We start from the raw sequence: 20,733 nt of genomic DNA, 5'->3' as shown, positions 1-20,733 counted from the left end.
CATATTACATCACTCATGACATGGTCAGTGACATCACTCATGACATCACTGATGACATCTCAAATGACATCACTGATGACATCACTGATGACATCATTCAGTGAATGTGTGTTTTTCTGAAAATTAAATATGTTTTATATATGTATATCTCAAGGTCGATGGAAGAATAAATGGGTATATTACTGTCTAAATGGATGATTTCTTTTTGAAAAATTGATTGTGTAACTGACTGATTAAGTGTATCATAGTGAATACATGGCTTAGTGAGTAATGTTTAAATATATAAATATCTGTATCAGTCTCTCACTTTGTGTATAAGTGGCTGCATGGGTTGGAGAGTAGCTACATGGGTGTCTATATAGGTTATTAGTTGGTTTTTTGAGTATCAGTATGAGTGTCTGCATGGTTCGGTGGGGGGTATGACGTAGTGCATAGGTGCATGAATGAGTGACTCACTGTTTGTATGTGTTGAACAGAGCATGTGTGCAGGACTGCATGGGTGGATGAGTGTGTGTATGGGTGTGTTAGTGAGTGAATGACTGTCTCAATAGTGTCTTTATGAGTAACTACATATGTTTAAAACTAGTATATGTGGCTATTGGTTTATATATGTGAGTATATGTGAGAGTGAGAGATTGAAAGAGTTCCTGTAAGAATAAGTATGTATTTCTATAAGTAATTGTTTAAAAGACTAAGTATGTGTAAGTTTCCGTAGAAGTAAGTGTGGTGGTGTGTGTATAACTGTATATGCAAGTAAATGTATGTTTGATTCTTTATTAGCATGAGTGACTATGTGTGTGAGTAGCTCTATGGATGAGTGGCATTGTGTAACAGGATGTATAGGTGTATGAGTACATATGATAAGTGAGTACATGTATGAGTGACTGTATTGGACTGTTGGTGAATGAGTGGATGTGTATGTGGATCTTAGAATTACTGAAGAGGTTGTTGTAACTGTTATTGGTATGTCCATTGTTTTGTAAATTTTAGTCTCTATTTTTGAATGTGTGTATCAAAGGTTTTATTAGGGGAAGAGGAGGTCTGCCACTCTATCACAAGGATGATGTCATCAGTGAGGTCATCAGTGATGTCATTTGAGATGTCATCAGTGATGTCATGAGTGATGTCACTGACCATGTCATGAGTGATGTAATATGTGACGTCATGAGCAGTGCATTGCGGGCGCGCGAGTTATAGTTAGCTGAACTAACTATAACGGGGGAATTTCAATGGTTTTTTACGAGTAAAATGTCCAGCTAACTATAACATGTGTGAAACCTATGGTTTTTTCACTGAATTTCTAAGGTTTTTTAAATGCTAATTCCTAACTATAACGTGTGTGAAACCTATGGTTTTTTCACTGAATATATATATATATATATTCACTGAAAAAACCATAGGTTTCACACATGTTATAGTTAGCTGGACATTTTACTGATAAAAAACCAATGAAATTCCCCCGTTATAGTTACTGTAGGCAACTATAACTCACGCGACCGTAATCCTCTGCTGATGACATATGTGTCTTTATGAAAAAAAAATATATATGTATAGCTAAAATTTAATGGAAGAAGACATGGGCAAATAAGTGTCTAAATACAGTATTAGCATCAGCAGAGGATTGCGGTCGCGTGAGTTATAGTTGCCTACAGTAACTATAACGGGGGAATTTCATTGGTTTTTTATCAGTAAAATGTCCAGCTAACTATAACATGTGTGAAACCTATGGTTTTTTCAGTGAATATATATATATATATATTCACTGAAAAAACCATAGGTTTCAGGGGTGTTATAGTTAGCTGGACTTTTCACTTGTACAAAACCATTGAAATTCCCCCGTTATAGTTAGTTCAGCTAACTATAACTCGGGCGCCCGCAATGCACTGCTGATGACGTCACATATTACATCACTCATGACATGGTCAGTGACATCACTCATGACATCACTGATGACATCTCAAATGACATCACTGATGACATCACTGATGACATCATCCAGTGAATGTGTGTTTTTCTGAAAATTAAATATGTTTTATATATGTATATCTCAAGGTCGATGGAAGAATAAATGGGTATTTAAGTGTCTAAATGGATGATTTGTTTTTGAAAAATTGATTGTGTAACTGACTGATTAAGTGTATCATAGTGAATACATGGCTTAGTGAGTAATGTTTAAATATGTAAATATCTGTATCAGTCTCTCACTTTGTGTATAAGTGGCTGCATGGGTTGGTGAGTAGCTAAATGGGTGTCTATATAGGTTATTAGTTGGTTTTTTGAGTATCAGTCTGAGTGTCTGCATGGTTCGGTGGGGGGTATTACGTAGTGCATAGGTGCATGAATGAGTGACTCACTGTTTGTATGTGTTGAACACAGCATGTGTGCAGGACTGTATGGGTGGATGAGTGTGTGTATGGGTGTGTTAGTGAGTGAATGACTGTCTCAATAGTGTCTTTATGAGTAACTACATATGTTTTAAACTAGTATATGTGACTATTGGTGTATATATGTGAGTATATGTGAGAGTGAGAGATTGAAAGAGTTCCTGTATGAATAAGTATGTGTTTCTATAAGTGATTGTTTAAAAGACTAAGTATGTGTAAGTTTCCGTAGAAGTAAGTATGGTGGTGTGTGTATAACTGTATATGCAAGTAAATGTATGTTTAATTCTTTATTAGCATGAGTGACTATGTGTGTGAGTAACTCTATGGATGAGTGGCATTGTGTAACAGGATGTATAGGTGTATGAGTACATATGATGAGTGAGTACATGTATGAGTGACTGTATAGGACTGTTGGTGAATGAGTGGATGTGTATGTGGATCTTAGAATTACTGAAGAGGTTGTTGTAACTGGTATTGGTATGTCCATTGTTTTGAAAATGTTAGTCTCTATTTTTGAATGTGTGTATCAAAGGTTATATTAGGGTGAGAGGAGGTCTGCCACTCTATCACAAGGATGATGTCATCAGTGATGTCATCAGTGATGTCATTTGAGATGTCATCAGTGATGTCATGAGTGATGTCACTGACCATGTCATGAGTGATGTAATATGTGACGTCATCAGCAGTGCATTGCGGGCGCCCGAGTTATAGTTAGCTGAACTAACTATAACGGGGGAATTTCAATGGTTTTGTACAAGTGAAAAGTCCAGCTAACTATAACACCCCTGAAACCTATGGTTTTTTCAGTGAATTTCTGAGGTTTTTTAAATGCTAATTCCTAACTATAACGTGCCTGAAACCTATGGTTTTTTCTGTGAATTTCAAAGGTTTTTTAAATGCTAATTTCTAACTATGCCTACAGAGATAGGACATGTGAAGAAAGAAGAAAAAATGCACAGAAAGAAACAAAAGAAGTGCAGAAAGAAGCAACAGAAGTCCTCAAATACGAAGATAAGTGCAGGAAGAAGGATAACGTGCAGAAAGAACAAAAAGAAGAGCAGAAAGAAGCCTTGTTGCAAAATCATCCTGTACCCTCAACTTTTTCAGACGGATACTGGTGGTAACTGAGCCTGACTAACCAGTCCTAGAGCCAGTGCTATGTTAAAAGACACTTAGAATACAGTGAAAACACCTACATACACTAGGGAACATTATGCGTTGGGGTCCCCCTGTGATTAGCATGACCTCCTCTGTAAGCCCCTAGTATATAAGAGGGCATGGGGATTAAAACTACCTCTTAAAACAGGCCACAGGGCGTTTTTGCACACGTTAACTCAGGCCCCGTCCCCTCCCTTCACCACTGTGTAAACACGCCCTGTGTCCATTTTTAGTTGGGAGATTAAGTTCATTTGAATCCTGAGGGTCCCTGGGGTCCAACTAGCCCACTAGGTACCTCCAGTAAGTGCCACAGAGCTGCGTTGCAGAGAGGTGTAAAAAGTGGCACGGCCTGGACCACCTCTCTGCAATGCAGCTCAGTGGCGCTTACTGGAAGCACTTGGTGGGCTAGTTAGCCCCCAGGGGCCCTCAGTATTGAAGGGAAATTATATCCCCAATTTAAAACGTGCCATAGTGCGTGTTTGCACACGTCACCTCAGGCCCCGTCCCCTCCCTTCACCACTGTGTAAACGCGCCCTGTGGCTGTTCTAAGTTGAGAGATTAAGTCCCCTTGAATCCTAAGGGTCCCTAGGGTCAAACTAGACCACTAGGTACCTCCAGTAAGCGCCACAGAGCTGCGTTGCAGAGAGGTGTAAAAAGGGGCTTGGCCTCAGAACACCTGGCTGCAGCGCAGCTCCCTGGTGCATACTGGAGATACCTGTTGGGGGTGCGTTTGCAGAGTGCTGCACGGAGGGGGCATGGCCTCCGGCACGATGCCAGTCTTTTATTTATTTTAGTTTTTTAAGAAGGGGGGCTGTTTGGTTCCCCTTCTTATTCTAATTTATTGGCCCTGATGACCCCATCCCCCAGGGCCAGTCTCCTAATTATATTTTTTTGACCCCAATCCCCAGGGCCGGCCACTGTTTTTTATTATTTTTAAAAAATATATATTTATAGACACACCTAGGACATGCTGGACAAACCGTACGTACCTATCACCATGACGATTTGCGTGATATTCATTAAAAGGCGACTATGCATGCAATGAATCCACGTGGAATGTATTTACACCACTAGTGAAGCTCTGACATGTCTGATGCCCTACCGTGCCTAATCCCGGTAGACACCCTTGTCGTTTATTTATACAAACATGGGTAGCTATTGACGGGCACATTTAATACACATGCACACCAAGCCATTCAAAGGGGATTCGACAAAAATTCGACCAAAACTATGCAAGAAACCCCCCTCACGGTTAATAAAACACACATCCACTGCCGGATGTGTAATACTTTTTATTTTACTCTCTGGAAAGGGGACGAACATCACTTGAGAGTCACAGCGCGCTCCTGACAGAGCCCAATGCTGTGTTACACCCACCATTGCCTGCCGTGTGCCACACACCTCTGTGTTGTATTCCACTAGCTAGTGCATCTGCTATGACACTCTCTAGCCCATGTGCACTGTAACACCACCCCGTGAATATGTCATGCCACACTTGTCTTCGCACGGGTTATATTGCCCCATCTAACGTGCCTTTCTCGATGCCTATGTTATAACGCACAGTGCTATGCCATACATATTACAATCTGGGATCCATATCTTTGTCACAGTGCATATGCAACCTTACACTCCCCAGCACATATTTTATATTACAACTTTAGAGACTAGTTAGGTTACACAACACTGCCCTGTGCATATTACACTCCAAGGCGCATATCGCATAGCACGCGCTAGTGCCTGTGCTATCTCGCGCTCTCCAATGAATCTGTCATTGCGCACAATGTATTGCATATTATATTTCACGCCCGGTTCATCTTATATCACACTTTTTGGTGCATAGTTTATACCATACACTATATCTAGTTTTCATTTTCAATCGTGCTCTCAGGACTATGTTCTATATAACACTGTGTTCACCTACCCTTTTCACGGGCATTACATTTTGCGATAGGGGGTGGAGGGTCAGGGGGTGTTTCTGCCAAGTGAGCCCGGAGTCACAGTCACAAACGTCCTCTTCTTCCTGAATAAAAGTGAGATTATGCTGCATACTTGTTCATATTTTAAGTAGTTCGCACAGACACAATGTTTTAAAAACAATAAAGTTCCTAATACCCGCCTTCTCTGAACAGTTAGCTTGCTGCCCCATCCCCTTCCTCCCTATCCTCTGTTGTGTGAATCCATGGACTAGCCTCCTCCCTCCTGCCATGCATGGTCTGATGTGCTGCCACTGCCCTCAGTATGATGTACCAGTCCACTCCTCCTGCCCTCCATTGCCCAATTCTATGCCCCATCATTGACCTCCTGCTTAAACTCTGTGCTTAGCTTGCTGCCCCTATTCTCCTTCCCCCTGCCCTCCGATGTCTTTGTGCATGCCCCTGCTCCATCCTTTTTGCCCACCATGTCCCATGGACCTGCCACTCCTATCTACTCTGAGTGTTCTGTTGAGCTGCCACTCCCCTCCCACCTGCCTAGCATTGTCAGATGACTGTAACCTGTCCCTGCCACCTCCACCCTGCCTGTCCACATGCCATGCCCCTATCCTCTTCCTCCTGTCCTACATGGTCCATTGTACTGCCACACCCTTCTGCCCTCCCTGGTCTGTTGTGCTGCAGCTGCTCCTCCTGCCTGCCCCGTGTGGTCTGTTGTGAGGTCCCTTCCCCTGAACTTTCTTGTCTGTGCACAGGTCCTGACCCTCCCTTCTATCCTCCATCGTCCTTTGTGCATGCCCCTCCACCCTCCTTCTTGCCCATCATAGCCATTGTGCTGCCACTAACCCTCCCACTTGCCATGCATGGTCTTCTGTGCTGCCATGGCCCCTCCCACCTTCCCTGTGTGGTCAGTTAGCTGCCCCTGACCCCCTCCCACCTTCCCTCCATGGTCTGTGTGTATGCCATCACAGTCTCACTGTTGCTCTTCATGGTGTGTCTTGCTTCTAGTGCCCATCCTGCCTGACCTCCATGGCTATCTTGCTGCTCCTGCCCTGCCCCCTTGCCCCCAGCCCTACTCCCTCCCTCCTGGCTTGTCTGTTCCATTGTAATGCCCCTGATCCGTCCCTCCTGCCCTTTATGGTCTGTTATGCTGCAGCTTTCTCTCCTGTCTGTCCATTATGGTCAGCTAGCTACCATTGCCTCTTGCCCCTCTGTTCTCTGTTGTCCATGTGCATGGTCCTGTCCCCTCCCTCTTGCTTTCTATGGATTGTTGTGCTGCACTCCCGTCCTGCATGCCCTGTGTGGTGTATTGTGCTGCTGCAAACCCTGATGCCTGCCCTGCAGGGTCAGTTTGGTGCACCTCTCCATGTCCCTCCTGTCCTCTGTTATCCAAGTCCATGTCCCTATCCCATTTCCTTCCATGATCCAATGTACCATACTTGCGAACATTTTGAACTTGGTAAGAGGGAGATTTTGAAAAAAAACTGGGGTATTGATTTTCCCCTTTGAGTTACATTGAAAAAGAGGATATTTTAGACAGGAGACAGATCAAATAAAGCCCATTTGAGCTTAAAAACATTGGACGTTTCCTGGCTGAATCGGGTCTGTTGGCATGTATGGTTGTACTACCATTGCCTCTTCCTTCTGCCCACAATGGTCTATTACATTGCCACAGGCTTGAAGGAGGGTAGATTTTGTATCACAGGGGGCCCCTGGCCCGTTCTGTCCACACCTGAAGTATGAGACCCTTGTCCTTGCCCTGCCAGCTGCATTTGTAGGCCGTATTAAATTGACCAGCGGGTCCTGTGTTGCTATATAATTATCCTGAGACATCCTTACCACTCAGCCAGTATAAAACCCCTGTGTAGGCCCTTCTGTTCAATATGTAGGCCTCTTTGTTAAATTGACCATAGCTCTGCAATTTTAGTGTATAGCAGTCTGAAGGCAGGTCTGCGAGGCCTTCTGATCCAAACCAGTAGCCCCCACCCTACCCGAGTGCTCCGTGCTCGGTATCAAAGTTCAACATCCCCCTGAAGCTGTTGACATACAGTAGGCTGCATCCTGGACTGGTACTTGCTTCCTGGGCAGGTTTCCCGCTTTTAAGGAAGTGGCAACCACAGAGCGTCAAGTTAGGAGAACTGAGGAGATTTTATACATGAATATATTGAATTCCCGTACAATACCCATTATTTTCTGCTTGCTCTATGGAACTTACGATAAGCGATTGGCCTGAGAGACTGACCTTTTCACCCAGTCCATTGTCAGCATTAAGTGGGTAAATTACGAAATGTCTGGTAAAATCTGCAGACGAAGCTTTTGGGTAGCATACGTAGGTAGATGTAGCGTGCAAAGGAGCCCACAAAATGATATAAAAAGGGAGCACCCACAGATATCGACGGACTACCTCGCCGTCTGTATGTAGGTTAACAGGCAGTGCAGGTTTTCCCCAAGAGCTGGGAGCTCTTGTCTTCCTTTGCTTAAAATGTCTTGCTCTGCTTTGCTTGAAGTATCTTATTCTATTTTACCTATATGAAATGTCATGTTATGTTTAACCATTGTTCTCTTTACTTTTGCATTTAAAAGATTTTGTATTGTAATTGCAGGAATGCTTGCTCTAAGAGTAAACGTGAGTGTTCCTAGGTAACATTTTCCTTGGTGTAACTTGTTCCTCATGATGCATTTATAGATGTGTTTTCTCTCTCTCTCTGTCAGTACATTAATTGAGATACAGAGAATATCATGACAGCTGTATGATTATCTGGATTCTGTATTTTGTACTTTATGTCTCTATTCTGCGGTTTCTTTGAAGTTGCATCTTCTCATTAAACTGCCATTGTATTCTGCCTCCAATTCCATGTCTCATATGTCTGTTTTCTTCATTTTTGGAGCAAGCGTTCCTAGGCACCCCGGCTCAAATTAAGGTGCCCCTTTTGTCCCTGACTCACTCTCCTGCTCAGTTCTGTGGTGGCTCCCGGGGATCTGGGGACCGCCCCTAGCTTCCTTGACCCGTAATAGATCTTGCCTCCAACAGCCTCTCTTGCAAGTCCTGTATTGTTGGTTTGTTGCCCCTGCCCCCCTTTCCACTGCCCTCCATAGTCTGTTGTGCTTCCACGGCCCTTCCTGCCTGCTCAGTGTGGTTAAATTGTTGCCTTTGCACCCTCCTACCTGCCTTCAATTTTCAGAGTCCGTGCCCCTGGCCTCTGCCTCTCAACAGTATCCTAATGAACAACTAGATTGCTAACATTCTATATTTATTACAAAAGTGTGGAACGCCTGACATCATCTTGATGTAATCAAAACTGTAATACCTAGAGCATTTCCTTTAGAAATTACATATATGAGAGGGTCTTATTGGCATCAAAATTATGGTTAGTGCTCTAAAAGGCTAAAATAAGGACATATTTTCTGAGTTTTCAAATAGCGACAAAGCACTTTTAAATTATTTGTTATCTTTATGTTTTTTTATCCAGTTGACCACTTGATTAAATGTTGCACTTAGGGGAGATGATGTGGTGTTACTTCCAGAACTGCAGACTTTGCAACTGGGGAACCAGGTTGAAGTTTCTGCTTCAGCTCGACATTCTGTGATTCTGGTCAAATCACTTAGTCTCCCCATGTCTACAACCAAAATGAATGTGTTCTTGTGTGATGTAACCAATGCTCATGTAAAGCACTCCAATACCTGACAAGTCTGCACTATATAACACTGCAAAAACACAAAATAATAAGTGTTTTGCACACTTCTGTCATTGGGCTATATTTGGGCTACATCTGGGTGATTTTGGGCTACATTTGGGCTCTTTTGTCTCCGGTGGCCATCTTGGGAGATTTATTTGTTATGAAGTTTCCTAATTTCCTCATGTACTGCAGTCTCCTCAGTAGGAAATGCTTTCAGTTTTTTACTTTGATTCCATCATGAAGGTATTCAGATATGTCACACATTTGCCATAAATTCTGAATGTTAGCACTCTAGTTGCTCATTAGATCACTGTAGTAAAACTACTGCACCATGGAAGTCTGCTCCTGGTATTAAAAGTGCATGTTTCAGTCTGCATGTCAGAATTTTTTAATGAAATAGAAGAGGATTTGAGAAGTCACTCAAAATGTGCCCTCATTTTCTTTCTTCAGCATTAATCATAATTTCTATGGCAAAATTAACCTCCTCATTGAGTTCCTTTTTAAATTAAATGTTTTAAGTGTTACCAGTTTATTCCAATCAAGATGGCTTCAGGTGTGCCATACTTTTGTCATAATGAAGACAGTAAGCGCTCTAGTTGTTTTTAAGAACATTCTGGGACATTCTGTCATTGGGCTATACTTGGGCTACATCTGGGTGATATTTGGGCTACATTTGGGCTCTTTTGTCTCTGGTGGCCATCTTGGGAGACTTATTTGTTATGAAGTTTCCTAATTTCCTCATTTACTGCAGTCTCCTCAGTAGGAAATACTTTCAGTTTTTTACTTTGATTCCATCAAGAAGGCATTCAGATGTGTCACACATTTGCCATAAATTCAGAATGTTAGCACTCTTTTTGCTCATTAGATCACTGTAGTAAAGCTACTGCTCACCAGGGAAAACTGCTGCTGGTATTGAAAGTGCATGTTTCAGTCTGCATGTCAGAATTTTTTAATGAAATAGAAGAGGATTTGAGAAGTCACTCAAAATGTGCCCTAATTTTTCTTTCTGCAGCACTAATCATACTTTTTATTGAAAAATGAACCCCCTCATTTTGTTCCTTTTTAAATTAAATGTTTTAAGAGTTACCACTTTAATCCAAGCAAGATGGCTTCAGGTGTGCCATACGTTTATCATAAGTAGGACTGTTAGCGCTCTAGTAGTTCTTTGGAACACTCTGGGAAGCTGCAGTAGAACACAAAGGAATCAACTGACAGTCTCTGCCCTTGTTGGATGTACATGTTTTACTGAGAATGTCAGACTTCATTCTCACATGACTGAGAAAGATAATGTGAATTTACAGAAAATAAGCTCTCAGTTTAGCCTATAGATCACCTTCCAAACCTCTGTGGTAAAAGCATGAGAAAATATTTTTCTCTCAATCATGATATCCCAGCAGAAGGCTTTTTCACATGGTGAAATCACCTTAGAACATACCACAATTCCTAAAATGAGTATGGTACCATCAACAAATGATTTATAATGTAACTAAAGTCTTAAAACCTTTTATTAACTGCAATGCTTTTTAATGAGGTGCTATCATGTATATTGGTCCCAAGATGGCTGCCAACACTTCTTGGATGAAGTGCTGACAGCCAATCAGATCTCAGGATGAGATGTGTGGTTAGGCTCCGCCCACATATATATATGCTTTTAAATGCTATTTTCTCAGGATCTACTGAACAGATTTACACCAAACCTACAAAAGGCACTTCCTTGACCTGAGGACTACCTCTCTGCCAAATTTCAAGTAATTCTGTTCAGCCGTTCGGGCTGTAGCTGTGTCTAAAGGTCCTATGGAAAAATGCATGGGAAAAACGCGTTTTGGGACCCCCCTATTATCTCAGCCCCCGCTTGACGAATCCCCCCGAGACTTTCAGGGTAGGAGCGGAGCGTAGCGCCCCACCTATTTTGAAAAATTCGCGAGGATTCGTCAACCGGCGCCAAAGTTATTCAAAATAGAATGTTGCGGATTTCCTATGGAAACGTGGTCCTAACTATAACTACCTACTGGCGACCGCCAGTAGGTAATATATATTATCTACTGGCGGTCGCCAGTAGATAGTTATAGTTAGGACCGTGTTTCCATAGGAAATCCGCAACATTCTATTTGGAATAACTTTGGCTCCGCTCCTACCCTGAAAGTCTCGGGGGGATTCGTCAAGCGGGGGCTGAGAAAAAAGGGGGGTCCCAAAACGCGTTTTCCCCATGCAATTTTCCATAGGGACCTTTAGTCCAAGGTACAGCCCGAACGGCTGAATAGAATTACTTGAAATTTGGCAGAGAGGTAGTCCTCAGGTCAGGGAAGTGCCTTTTGCAGGTCTGGTGTCAATCTGTTCAGTAGTTCCTGAGAAGATCAAAAGTAAAATCATATATATATGTGGGCGGAGCCTAACCACACATCTCATCCTGAGATCTGATTGGCTGTCAGCACTTCATCCAAGAAGTGTTGGCAGCCATCTTGGGACCAATATACATGATAGCACCTCATTAAAAAGCATTGCAGTTAATAGAAGGTTTTAAGACTTTAGTTACATTATAAATCATTTGTTGATGGTACCATACTCATTTTAGGAATTGTGGTATGTTCTAAGGTGATTTCACCATGTGAAAAAGCCTTCTGCTGGGATATCATGATTGAGAGAAAAATATTTTCTCATGCTTTTCCCACAGTGGTTTGGAAGGTGATCTATAAGCTAAACTGAGAGCTTATTTTCTGTAAATTCACATTATCTTTCTCAGTCATGTGAGAATGAAGTCTGACATTCTCAGTAAAACATGTACATCCAACAAGGGCAGAGACTGTCAGTTGATTCCTTTGTGTTCTACTGCAGCTTCCCAGAGTGTTCCAAGGAACAACTAGAGCGCTAACAGTCCTACTTATGATAAACGTATGGCACACCTGAAGCCATCTTGCTTGGATTAAAGTGGTAACTCTTAAAACATTTAATTTAAAAAGGAACAAAATGAGGGGGTTCGTTTTTCCATAACAAGTATGATTAGTGCTGCAGAAAGAAAAACTAGGGCACATTTTGACTTCTGAAATCCTCTTTTATTTCATTAAAAAATTCTGACATGCAGACTGAAACATGCACTTTCAATACCAGCAGCAGTTTTCCCTGGTGAGCAGTAGCTTTACTACAGTGATCTAATGAGCAAAAAGAGTGCTAACATTCTGAATTTATGGCAAATGTGTGACACATCTGAATGCCTTCTTGATGGAATCAAAGTAAACAACTGAAAGTATTTCCTACTGAGGAGACTGCAGTAAATGAGGAAATTAGGAAACTTCATAACAAATATGTCTCCCAAGATGGCCACCAGAGACAAAAGAGCCCAAATGTAGCCCAAATATCACCCAGATGTAGCCCAAGTATAGCCCAATGACAGAATGTCCCAGAGTGTTCTTAAAAACAACTAGAGCGCTTACTGTCTTCATTATGACAAAAGTATGGCACACCTGAAGCCATCTTGATTGGAATAAACTGGTAACACTTAAAACGTTTAATTTAAAAAGGAACACAATGAGGGGGTTCATTTTGCCATAGAAATTATGATTAATGCTGAAGAAAGAAAATGAGGGCACATTTTGAGTGACTTCTCAAATCCTCTTCTATTTCATTAAAAAATTCTGACATGCAGACTGAAACATGCACTTTTAATACCAGGAGCAGACTTCCATGGTGAACAGTAGTTTTACTACAGTGATCTAATGAGCAACTAGAGTGCTAACTTTCAGAATTTATGGCAAATGTGTGACATATCTGAATACCTTCATGATGGAATCAAAGTAAAAAACTGAAAGCATTTCCTACTGAGGAGACTGCAGTACATGAGGAAATTAGGAAACTTCATAACAAATACATCTCCCAAGATGGCCACTGGAGACAAAAGAGCCCAAATGTAGCCCAAAATCACCCAGATGTAGCCCAAATATAGCCCAATGACAGAAGTGTGCAAAACACTTATTATTTTGTGTTTTTGCAGTGTTATATAGTGCAGACTTGTCAGGTATTGGAGTGCTTTACATGAGCATTGGTTACATCACACAAGAACAAATTAATTTTGGTTGTAGACATGGGGAGAGTAAGTGATTTGACCAGAATCACAGAATGTCGAGCTGAAGCAGAAACTCCAACCTGGTTCCCCAGTTGCAAAGTCTGCAGTTCTGGAAGTAACACCACATCCTATCCCCTAAGTGCAACATTTAATCAAGTGGTCAACTGGATAAAAAATCATAAAGATAACAAATAATTTAAAAGTGCTTTGTCGCTATTTGAAAACTCAGAAAATATGTCCTTATTTTAGTCTTTTAGAGCACTAACCATAATTTTGATGCCAATAAGACCCTCTCATATATGTAATTTCTAAAGGAAATGCTCTAGGTATTACAGTTTTGATTACATCAAGATAACGTCAGGCGTTCCACACTTTTGTAATAAATATAGAATGTTAGCAATCCAGTTGTTCATTAGGATACTGTTGAGAGGCAGAGGCCAGGGGCACGGACTCTGAAAATTGAAGGCAGGTAGGAGGGTGCAAAGGCAACAATTTAACCACACTGAGCAGGCAGGAAGGACCGTGGCAGCACAACAGACTATGGAGGGCAGTGGAAAGGGGGGCAGGGGCAACAAACCAACAATACAGGACTTGCAAGAGAGGCTGTGGCAATGTAATAGACCATTGTGGGCAGAAGGAAGAGGCAATGGTAGTACAACCATACATGCCAACAGACCCGATTCAGCCAGGAAACGTCCAATGTTTTTAAGCTCAAATGGGCTTTATTTGATCTGTCTCCTGTCTACAATCTCCTCTTTTTTTATGTAACTCAAAGGAGAAAATCAATACCCCAGTTTATTTTCAAAATCTCCCTCTTACCAAGTTCAAAATGTTCGCAAGTATGGTACATTGGATCATGGAAGGAAATGGGGTAGGGACATGGACTTGGATAACAGAGGACAGGAGGGACATGGAGAGGTGCACCAAACTGACCCTGCAGGGCAGGCATCAGGGTTTGCAGCAGCACAATACACCACACAGGGCATGCGGGATGGGAGTGCAGCACAACAATCCATAGAAAGCAAGAGGGAGGGGACAGGACCATGCACATGGACAACAGAGAACAGAGGGGCAAGAGGCAATGGTAGCTAGCTGACTATAATGGACAGACAGGAGAGAAAGCTGCAGCATAACAGACCATAAAGGGCAGAAGGGACGGATCAGGGGCATTACAATGGAACAAACAAGCCAGGAGGGAGGGAGTAGGGGTCTGCACATGTAAACAGAGGGCTGGGGGCAAGGGGGCAGGGCAGGAGCAGCAGGATAGCCATGGAGGTCAGGCAGGATGGGCACTAGAAGCAAGACACACCATGAAGAGCAACAGTGAGACAGTGATGCCATACACACAGACCATGGAGGGAAGGTGGGAGGGGGTCAGGGGCAGCTAACTGACGACACAGGGAAGGTGGGAGGGGCCATGGCAGCACAAAAGACCATGCATGGCAAGTGGGAGGGTTAGTGGCAGCACAATGGCTATGATGGGCAAGAAGGAGGGTGCAGGGGATGCACAAAGGACGATGGAGGATAGAAGGGAGGGTCAGGACCTGTGCACAGACAATAAAGTTCAGGGGAAGGGGCCTCACAACAGACCGCATGGGGCAGGCAGGAGGAGCAGTTGCAGCACAACAGACCAGAGAGGGCAGAAGGGTGTGGCAGTACAATGGACCATGTAGGACAGGAGGAAGAGGATAGGGGCATGGCATGTGGACAGGCAGGGTGGAGGTGGCAGGGACAGGTTACAGTCATCTGACAATGCTAGGCAGGCGGGAGGGGAGTGGCAGCTCAACAGAACACTCAGAGTAGATAGGAGTGGCAGGTCCATGGAACATGGTGGGCAAAAAGGATGGAGCAGAGGCATGCACAAAGACATCGGAGGGCAGGGGGAAGGAGAATGGGGCAGCAAGCTAAGCACAGAGTTTAAGCAGGAGGTCAATGATGGGGCATAGAATTGGGCAATGGAGGGCAGGAGGAGGGGACTGGTACATCATGCTAAATTGAGGGCAGTGGCAGCACATCAGACCATGCATGGCAGGAGGGAGGAGGCTAGTCCATGGATTCACACAACAGAGGATAGGGAGGAGGGGGATGGGGCAGCAAGCTAACTGTTCAGAGAAGGACAGTATTAGGAACTTTATTGTTTTTAAAACGTGTGCCTGTGCGAATTACTTAAAATATGAACAAGTATGCAGCATAATCTCACTTTTATTCAGGAAGAAGAGGACGTTTGTGACTGTGACTCCGGGCTCACTTGGCAGAAACACCCCCTGACCCTCCCCCCCCTATCGCAAAATGTAATGCCTGTGAAAAGGGTAAGTGAACACAGTGTTATATAGAACATAGTCCTGAGAGCACGATTGAAAATGAAAACTAGATATAGTGTATGGTATAAACTATGCACCAAAAAGTGTGATATAAGATGAACCGGGCGTGAAATATAATATGCAATACATTGTGCGCAATGACAGATTCATTGGAGAGCGCGAGATAGCACAGACACTAGCGCGTGATATGCGATGTGCGCCTTGGAGTGTAATATGCACAGGGCAGTGTTGTGTAACCTAACTAGTCTCTAAAGTTGTAATATAAAATATGTGCTGGGGAGTGTAACATTGCATATGCACTGTGACAAAGATATGGATCCCAGATTGTAATATGTATGGCATAGCACTGTGCGTTATAACATAGGCATCGAGGAAGGCACGTTAGATGGGGCAATATAACACGTGCGAAGACAAGTGTGGCATGACATATTCACAGGTTGGTGTTACAGTGCACGTGGGCTAGAGAGTGTCATAGCATATGCACTAGCTGGTGGAATACAACACAGAGGTGTGTGGCACTCGGCAGGCAATGGTGGGTGTAACACAGCATTGGGCTCTGGCAGGAGCACGCTGTGACTCTCAAGTGATGTTCGTCCCCTTTCCAGAGAGTAAAATAAAAAGTATTACACATCCGGCAGTGGATGTGTGTTTTATTAACCGTGAGGGGGGTTTCTTACATAGTTTTGGTCGAATTTTTGTCGAATCCCCTTTGAATGGCTTGGTGTGCATGTGTATTAAATGTGCCCGTCAATAGCTACCCATGTTTGTATAAACAAACAACAAGGGTGTCTACCGGGATTAGGCACGGTAGGGCATCAGACATGTCAGAGCTTCACTAGTGGTGTAAATACATTCCATGTGGATTCATTGTATGCATATTCGCCTTTTAATGAATATCACTCAAATCGTCATGGTGATAGGTACGTACGGTTTGTCCAGCATGTCCTAGGTGTGTCTATAAATATATATTTTTTTTAAATAATAAAAAACAGTGGCCGGCCCTGGGGATTGGGGTCAAAAAAATATAATTAGGAGACAGGCCCTGGGGGATGGGGTCATCAGGGTCAATAAATTAGAATAAGAAGGGGAACCACACAGCCCCCCTTCTTAAAAAATTAAAATAAATAAAAAAATGGCATCGTGCCGGAGGCCACGCCCCCTTATTGCAGCACTCTGCAAACGCACCCCCTGGCGAGTTGTAAGTTGGGGAATTAATTCCTCTTCAATACTGAGTATCACTGAGGGCCAACTAGCCCAACAGGCATCTCCAGTATGCGCCAGGGAGCTGCGCTGCAGACAGGTGTTCTGAGGCCAAGCCCCTTTTTACACCTCTCTGCAACGCAGCTCTGTGGCGCTTACTGGAGGTACCTAGTGGTCTAGTTTGACCCTAGGGACCCTTAGGATTCAAGGGGACTTAATCTCTCAACTTAGAACAGCCACAGGGCGCGTTTACACAGTGGTGAAGGGAGGGGACGGGGCCTGAGGTGACGTGTGCAAACATGCACTATGGCACGTTTTAAATTGGGGATGTAATTTCCCTTCAATACTGAGGGCCCCTGGGGGCTAACTAGCCCACCAAGTGCTTCCAGTAAGCGCCACTGAGCTGCATTGCAGAGAGGTGGTCCAGGCTGTGCCACTTTTTACACCTCTCTGCAACGCAGCTCTGTGGCACTTACTGGAGGTACCTAGTGGGCTAGTTGGACCCTAGGGACCCTCAGGATTCAAATGAACTTAATCTCCCAACTAAAAACGGACACAGGGCGTGTTTACACAGTGGTGAAGGGAGGGGACGGGGCCTGATTTAACGTGTGCAAAAACGCCCTGTGGCCTGTTTTAAGAGGTAGTTTTAATCCCCCTGCCCTATTATATACTAGGGGCTTACAGAGGAGGTCATGCTAATCACAGGGGGACCCCAACGCATAATGTTCCCAAGTGTATGTAGGTGTTTTCACTGTATTCTAAGTGTCTTTTAACATAGCACTGGCTCTAGGACTGGTTCGTCAGACTCAGTTACCACCAGTATCCGTCTGAAAAAGTTGAGGGTACAGGATGATTTTGCAACAAGGATTCTTTCTGCTCTTCTTTTTGTTCTTTCTGCACGTTATCCTTCTTCCTGCACTTTTCTTCGTCTTTGAGGACTTCTGTTGCTTCTTTCTACACTTCTTTTTTTTTCTTTCTGTGCATTTGTTCTTCTTTCTTCACATGTCCTATCTCTGTAGGCATAGTTAGAAATTAGCATTTAAAAAAACCTTTGAAATTCACAGAAAAAACTATAGGTTTCAGGCACGTTATAGTTAGGAATTAGCATTTAAAAAACCTCAGAAATTCACTGAAAAAAACCATAGGTTTCAGGGGTGTTATAGTTAGCTGGACTTTTCACTTGTACAAAACCATTGAAATTTCCCCGTTATAGTTAGTTCAGCTAACTATAACTCGCGCGCCCGCAATGCACTGCTGATGACGTCACATATTACATCACTCATGACATGGTCAGTGACATCACTCATGACATCACTGATGACATCTCAAATGACATCACTGATGACATCATCCTTGTGATAGAGTGGCAGACCTCCTCTCACCATAATATAACCTTTGATACACACATTCAAAAATAGAGACTAACATTTTCAAAACAATGGACATACCAATACCAGTTATAACAACCTCTTCAGTAATTCTAAGATCCACATACACATCCACTCATTCACCAACAGTCCTATACAGTCACTCATACAAGTACTCACTCATCATATGTACTCATACACCTATACATCCTGTTACACAATGCCACTCATCCATAGAGTTACTCCCACACATAGTCACTCATGCTAATAAAGAATCAACCAGACATTTACTTGCATATACAGTTATACACACACCACCACACTTACTTCTACAGAAACTTACACATACTTAGTCTTTTAAACAATCACTTATAGAAACACATACTTATTCATACAGGAACTCTTTCAATCTCTCACTCTCACATATACTCACTTATATACACCAATAGTCACATATACTAGTTTAAAACATATGTAGTTACTCATAAAGACACTATTGAAACAGTCAGTCACTCACTAACACACCCATACACACACTCATCCATCCATACAGTCCTGCACACATGCTGTCTTCAACACATACAAACAGTGAGTCACTCATTCATGCACCAATGCACTACTTAATACCCCCACCGAACCATGCAGACACTCAGACTGATACTCAAAAAACCAACTAATAACCTATATAGATACCCATGTAGCTACTCACCAACCCATGCAGCCACTTATACACAAAGTGAGAGACTGATACAGATATTTACATATTTAAACATTACTCACTAAGCCATGTATTAACTATGATACACTTAATCAGTCAGTTACACAATCAATTTTTCAAAAACAAATCATCCATTTAGACACTTATATACCCATTTATTCTTCCATCGACCTTGAGATATACATATATAAAACATATTTAATTTTCAGAAAAACAGATATTCACTGGATGATGTCATCAGTGATGTCATCAGTGATGTCATTTGAGATGTCATCAGTGATTTCATGAGTGATGTCACTGACCATGTCATGAGTGATGTAATATGTGACGTCATCAGCAGTGCATTGCGGGCGCGCGAGTTATAGTTAGCTGAACTAACTATAACGGAGGAATTTCAATGGTTTTGTACAAGTGAAAAGTCCAGCTAACTATAACACCCCTGAAACCTATGGTTTTTTTCAGTGAATATATATATATATATATATGTATATTGTTTTTCCAGACTCTCAAACTTTCATAAATGCCCTGTCAAATGGGTCAGGCTGGTGTGATGGCATCACTGCTGTATATTTAATACTGAAAGGGCCTCAACTTGAAGGCACATATTGTTAAAAAACTGAAAAAATACACCAGATGTCGCTGCTTCATGGAATCAAGACATGACCCTGAGAGGCTTAAATCAGATAAATTGTTCTAGCTATCAAACCTGGGGCCATATTACAGGCTGTGTGCTGGTGGTATCTTTGTTTTGCACAGATGAATAAATGCATTTTCACTAGCAACTGCACCACTCGGTCAGTTTAAAATATAATTGCTAGTGGGAGTAAATGTCGTTCTGGGACAGGCTGATCAGTGCAAATGTCAATTGGAATTGGCTGATCAATGTAAAATTTGTTGCAATTTTTCACATTTATTAGTGCAAAATTGTGCTTGATTGATACCCTATAGGTCACGTAACAGACATCCACCTGGCATTCTTCACATGATCTACCAGAGGGATTGAGAAAAGACCACTAGGCAACCCAAATCCATTAAGTCTTCAGCTGGCTCCTTCAGCCTGGAACATATTGATCTGCTGCATACAGAAGGAAACCATGTTTGCCATTGCTGATTCATGTTAGAATGCCTTTCAACACAAGAACCAACAGACATTTGCATGAGTTTTAACTTTGACCTCAAATGGACAGTTCACAACATCCACACAGGCTACCAGGGACCTGAGCAATTGCATCATGAAGTGCAGATTGTGTGGCTTACTTATGAGACTCCTGCATCACTTTTCCACCTTGCAAATTGGTACATGCATGATGTAGGGCTCTCAATTTGATTTATAAAGCCACCCTAGGAGGCTTTGAGTGGCCTCTTACTTCATGAGTGAGGCAATACCCATGGAGTTTGACGCTGCAACAGATTTACAAAGGCATGTCCATCTGGGGAAGCACCCAATCCATACGCCTCCCAAGAGGAGCCATAACAAGGAGAAATATGTTTATCTCCCCTTGGTATTCCTCTGTGATTGATTTGCTTTGATTTGTTTAGAGTGCAAACAATTACCTGGATGTGTATTGGACATTAAAGGAGGAAGGACAAGAGAATAAAATAAGATTTGAGTGAAAATCCAAAGGGCATATTATCATGACAGGCGATAAAATTATTGCTGCTTTAGCGGCAGAAAACTGCCGGTAAAACGGCGATAATGGGCTTGATAATATGCTCTATGGAATTCCAATTAAAGCCCATGTTAGATGTGAAGGACGTCTAACCAAAGCTTCAATTGAAATTCCATAGAGCATATTATCAAGCCCATTATCGCCGAAACTGCCGCTAAAGCGGAGATAATCTTATCGCCTGTCTTGATAATATGCCCCCAGGTTTTTAAAAGTTGTGGAAATTCTAGAGAGAGGGGGCTAATCTAATTGGCA

This window comes from Triturus cristatus, chromosome 4_1 (assembly GCF_964204655.1).
Source record: "Triturus cristatus chromosome 4_1, aTriCri1.1, whole genome shotgun sequence".
In the NCBI taxonomy this organism is placed as follows: domain Eukaryota; kingdom Metazoa; phylum Chordata; class Amphibia; order Caudata; family Salamandridae; genus Triturus; species Triturus cristatus.
The sequence above is the reverse complement of the archived record's forward strand: the minus strand, read 5'-3'. Positions refer to the sequence as shown.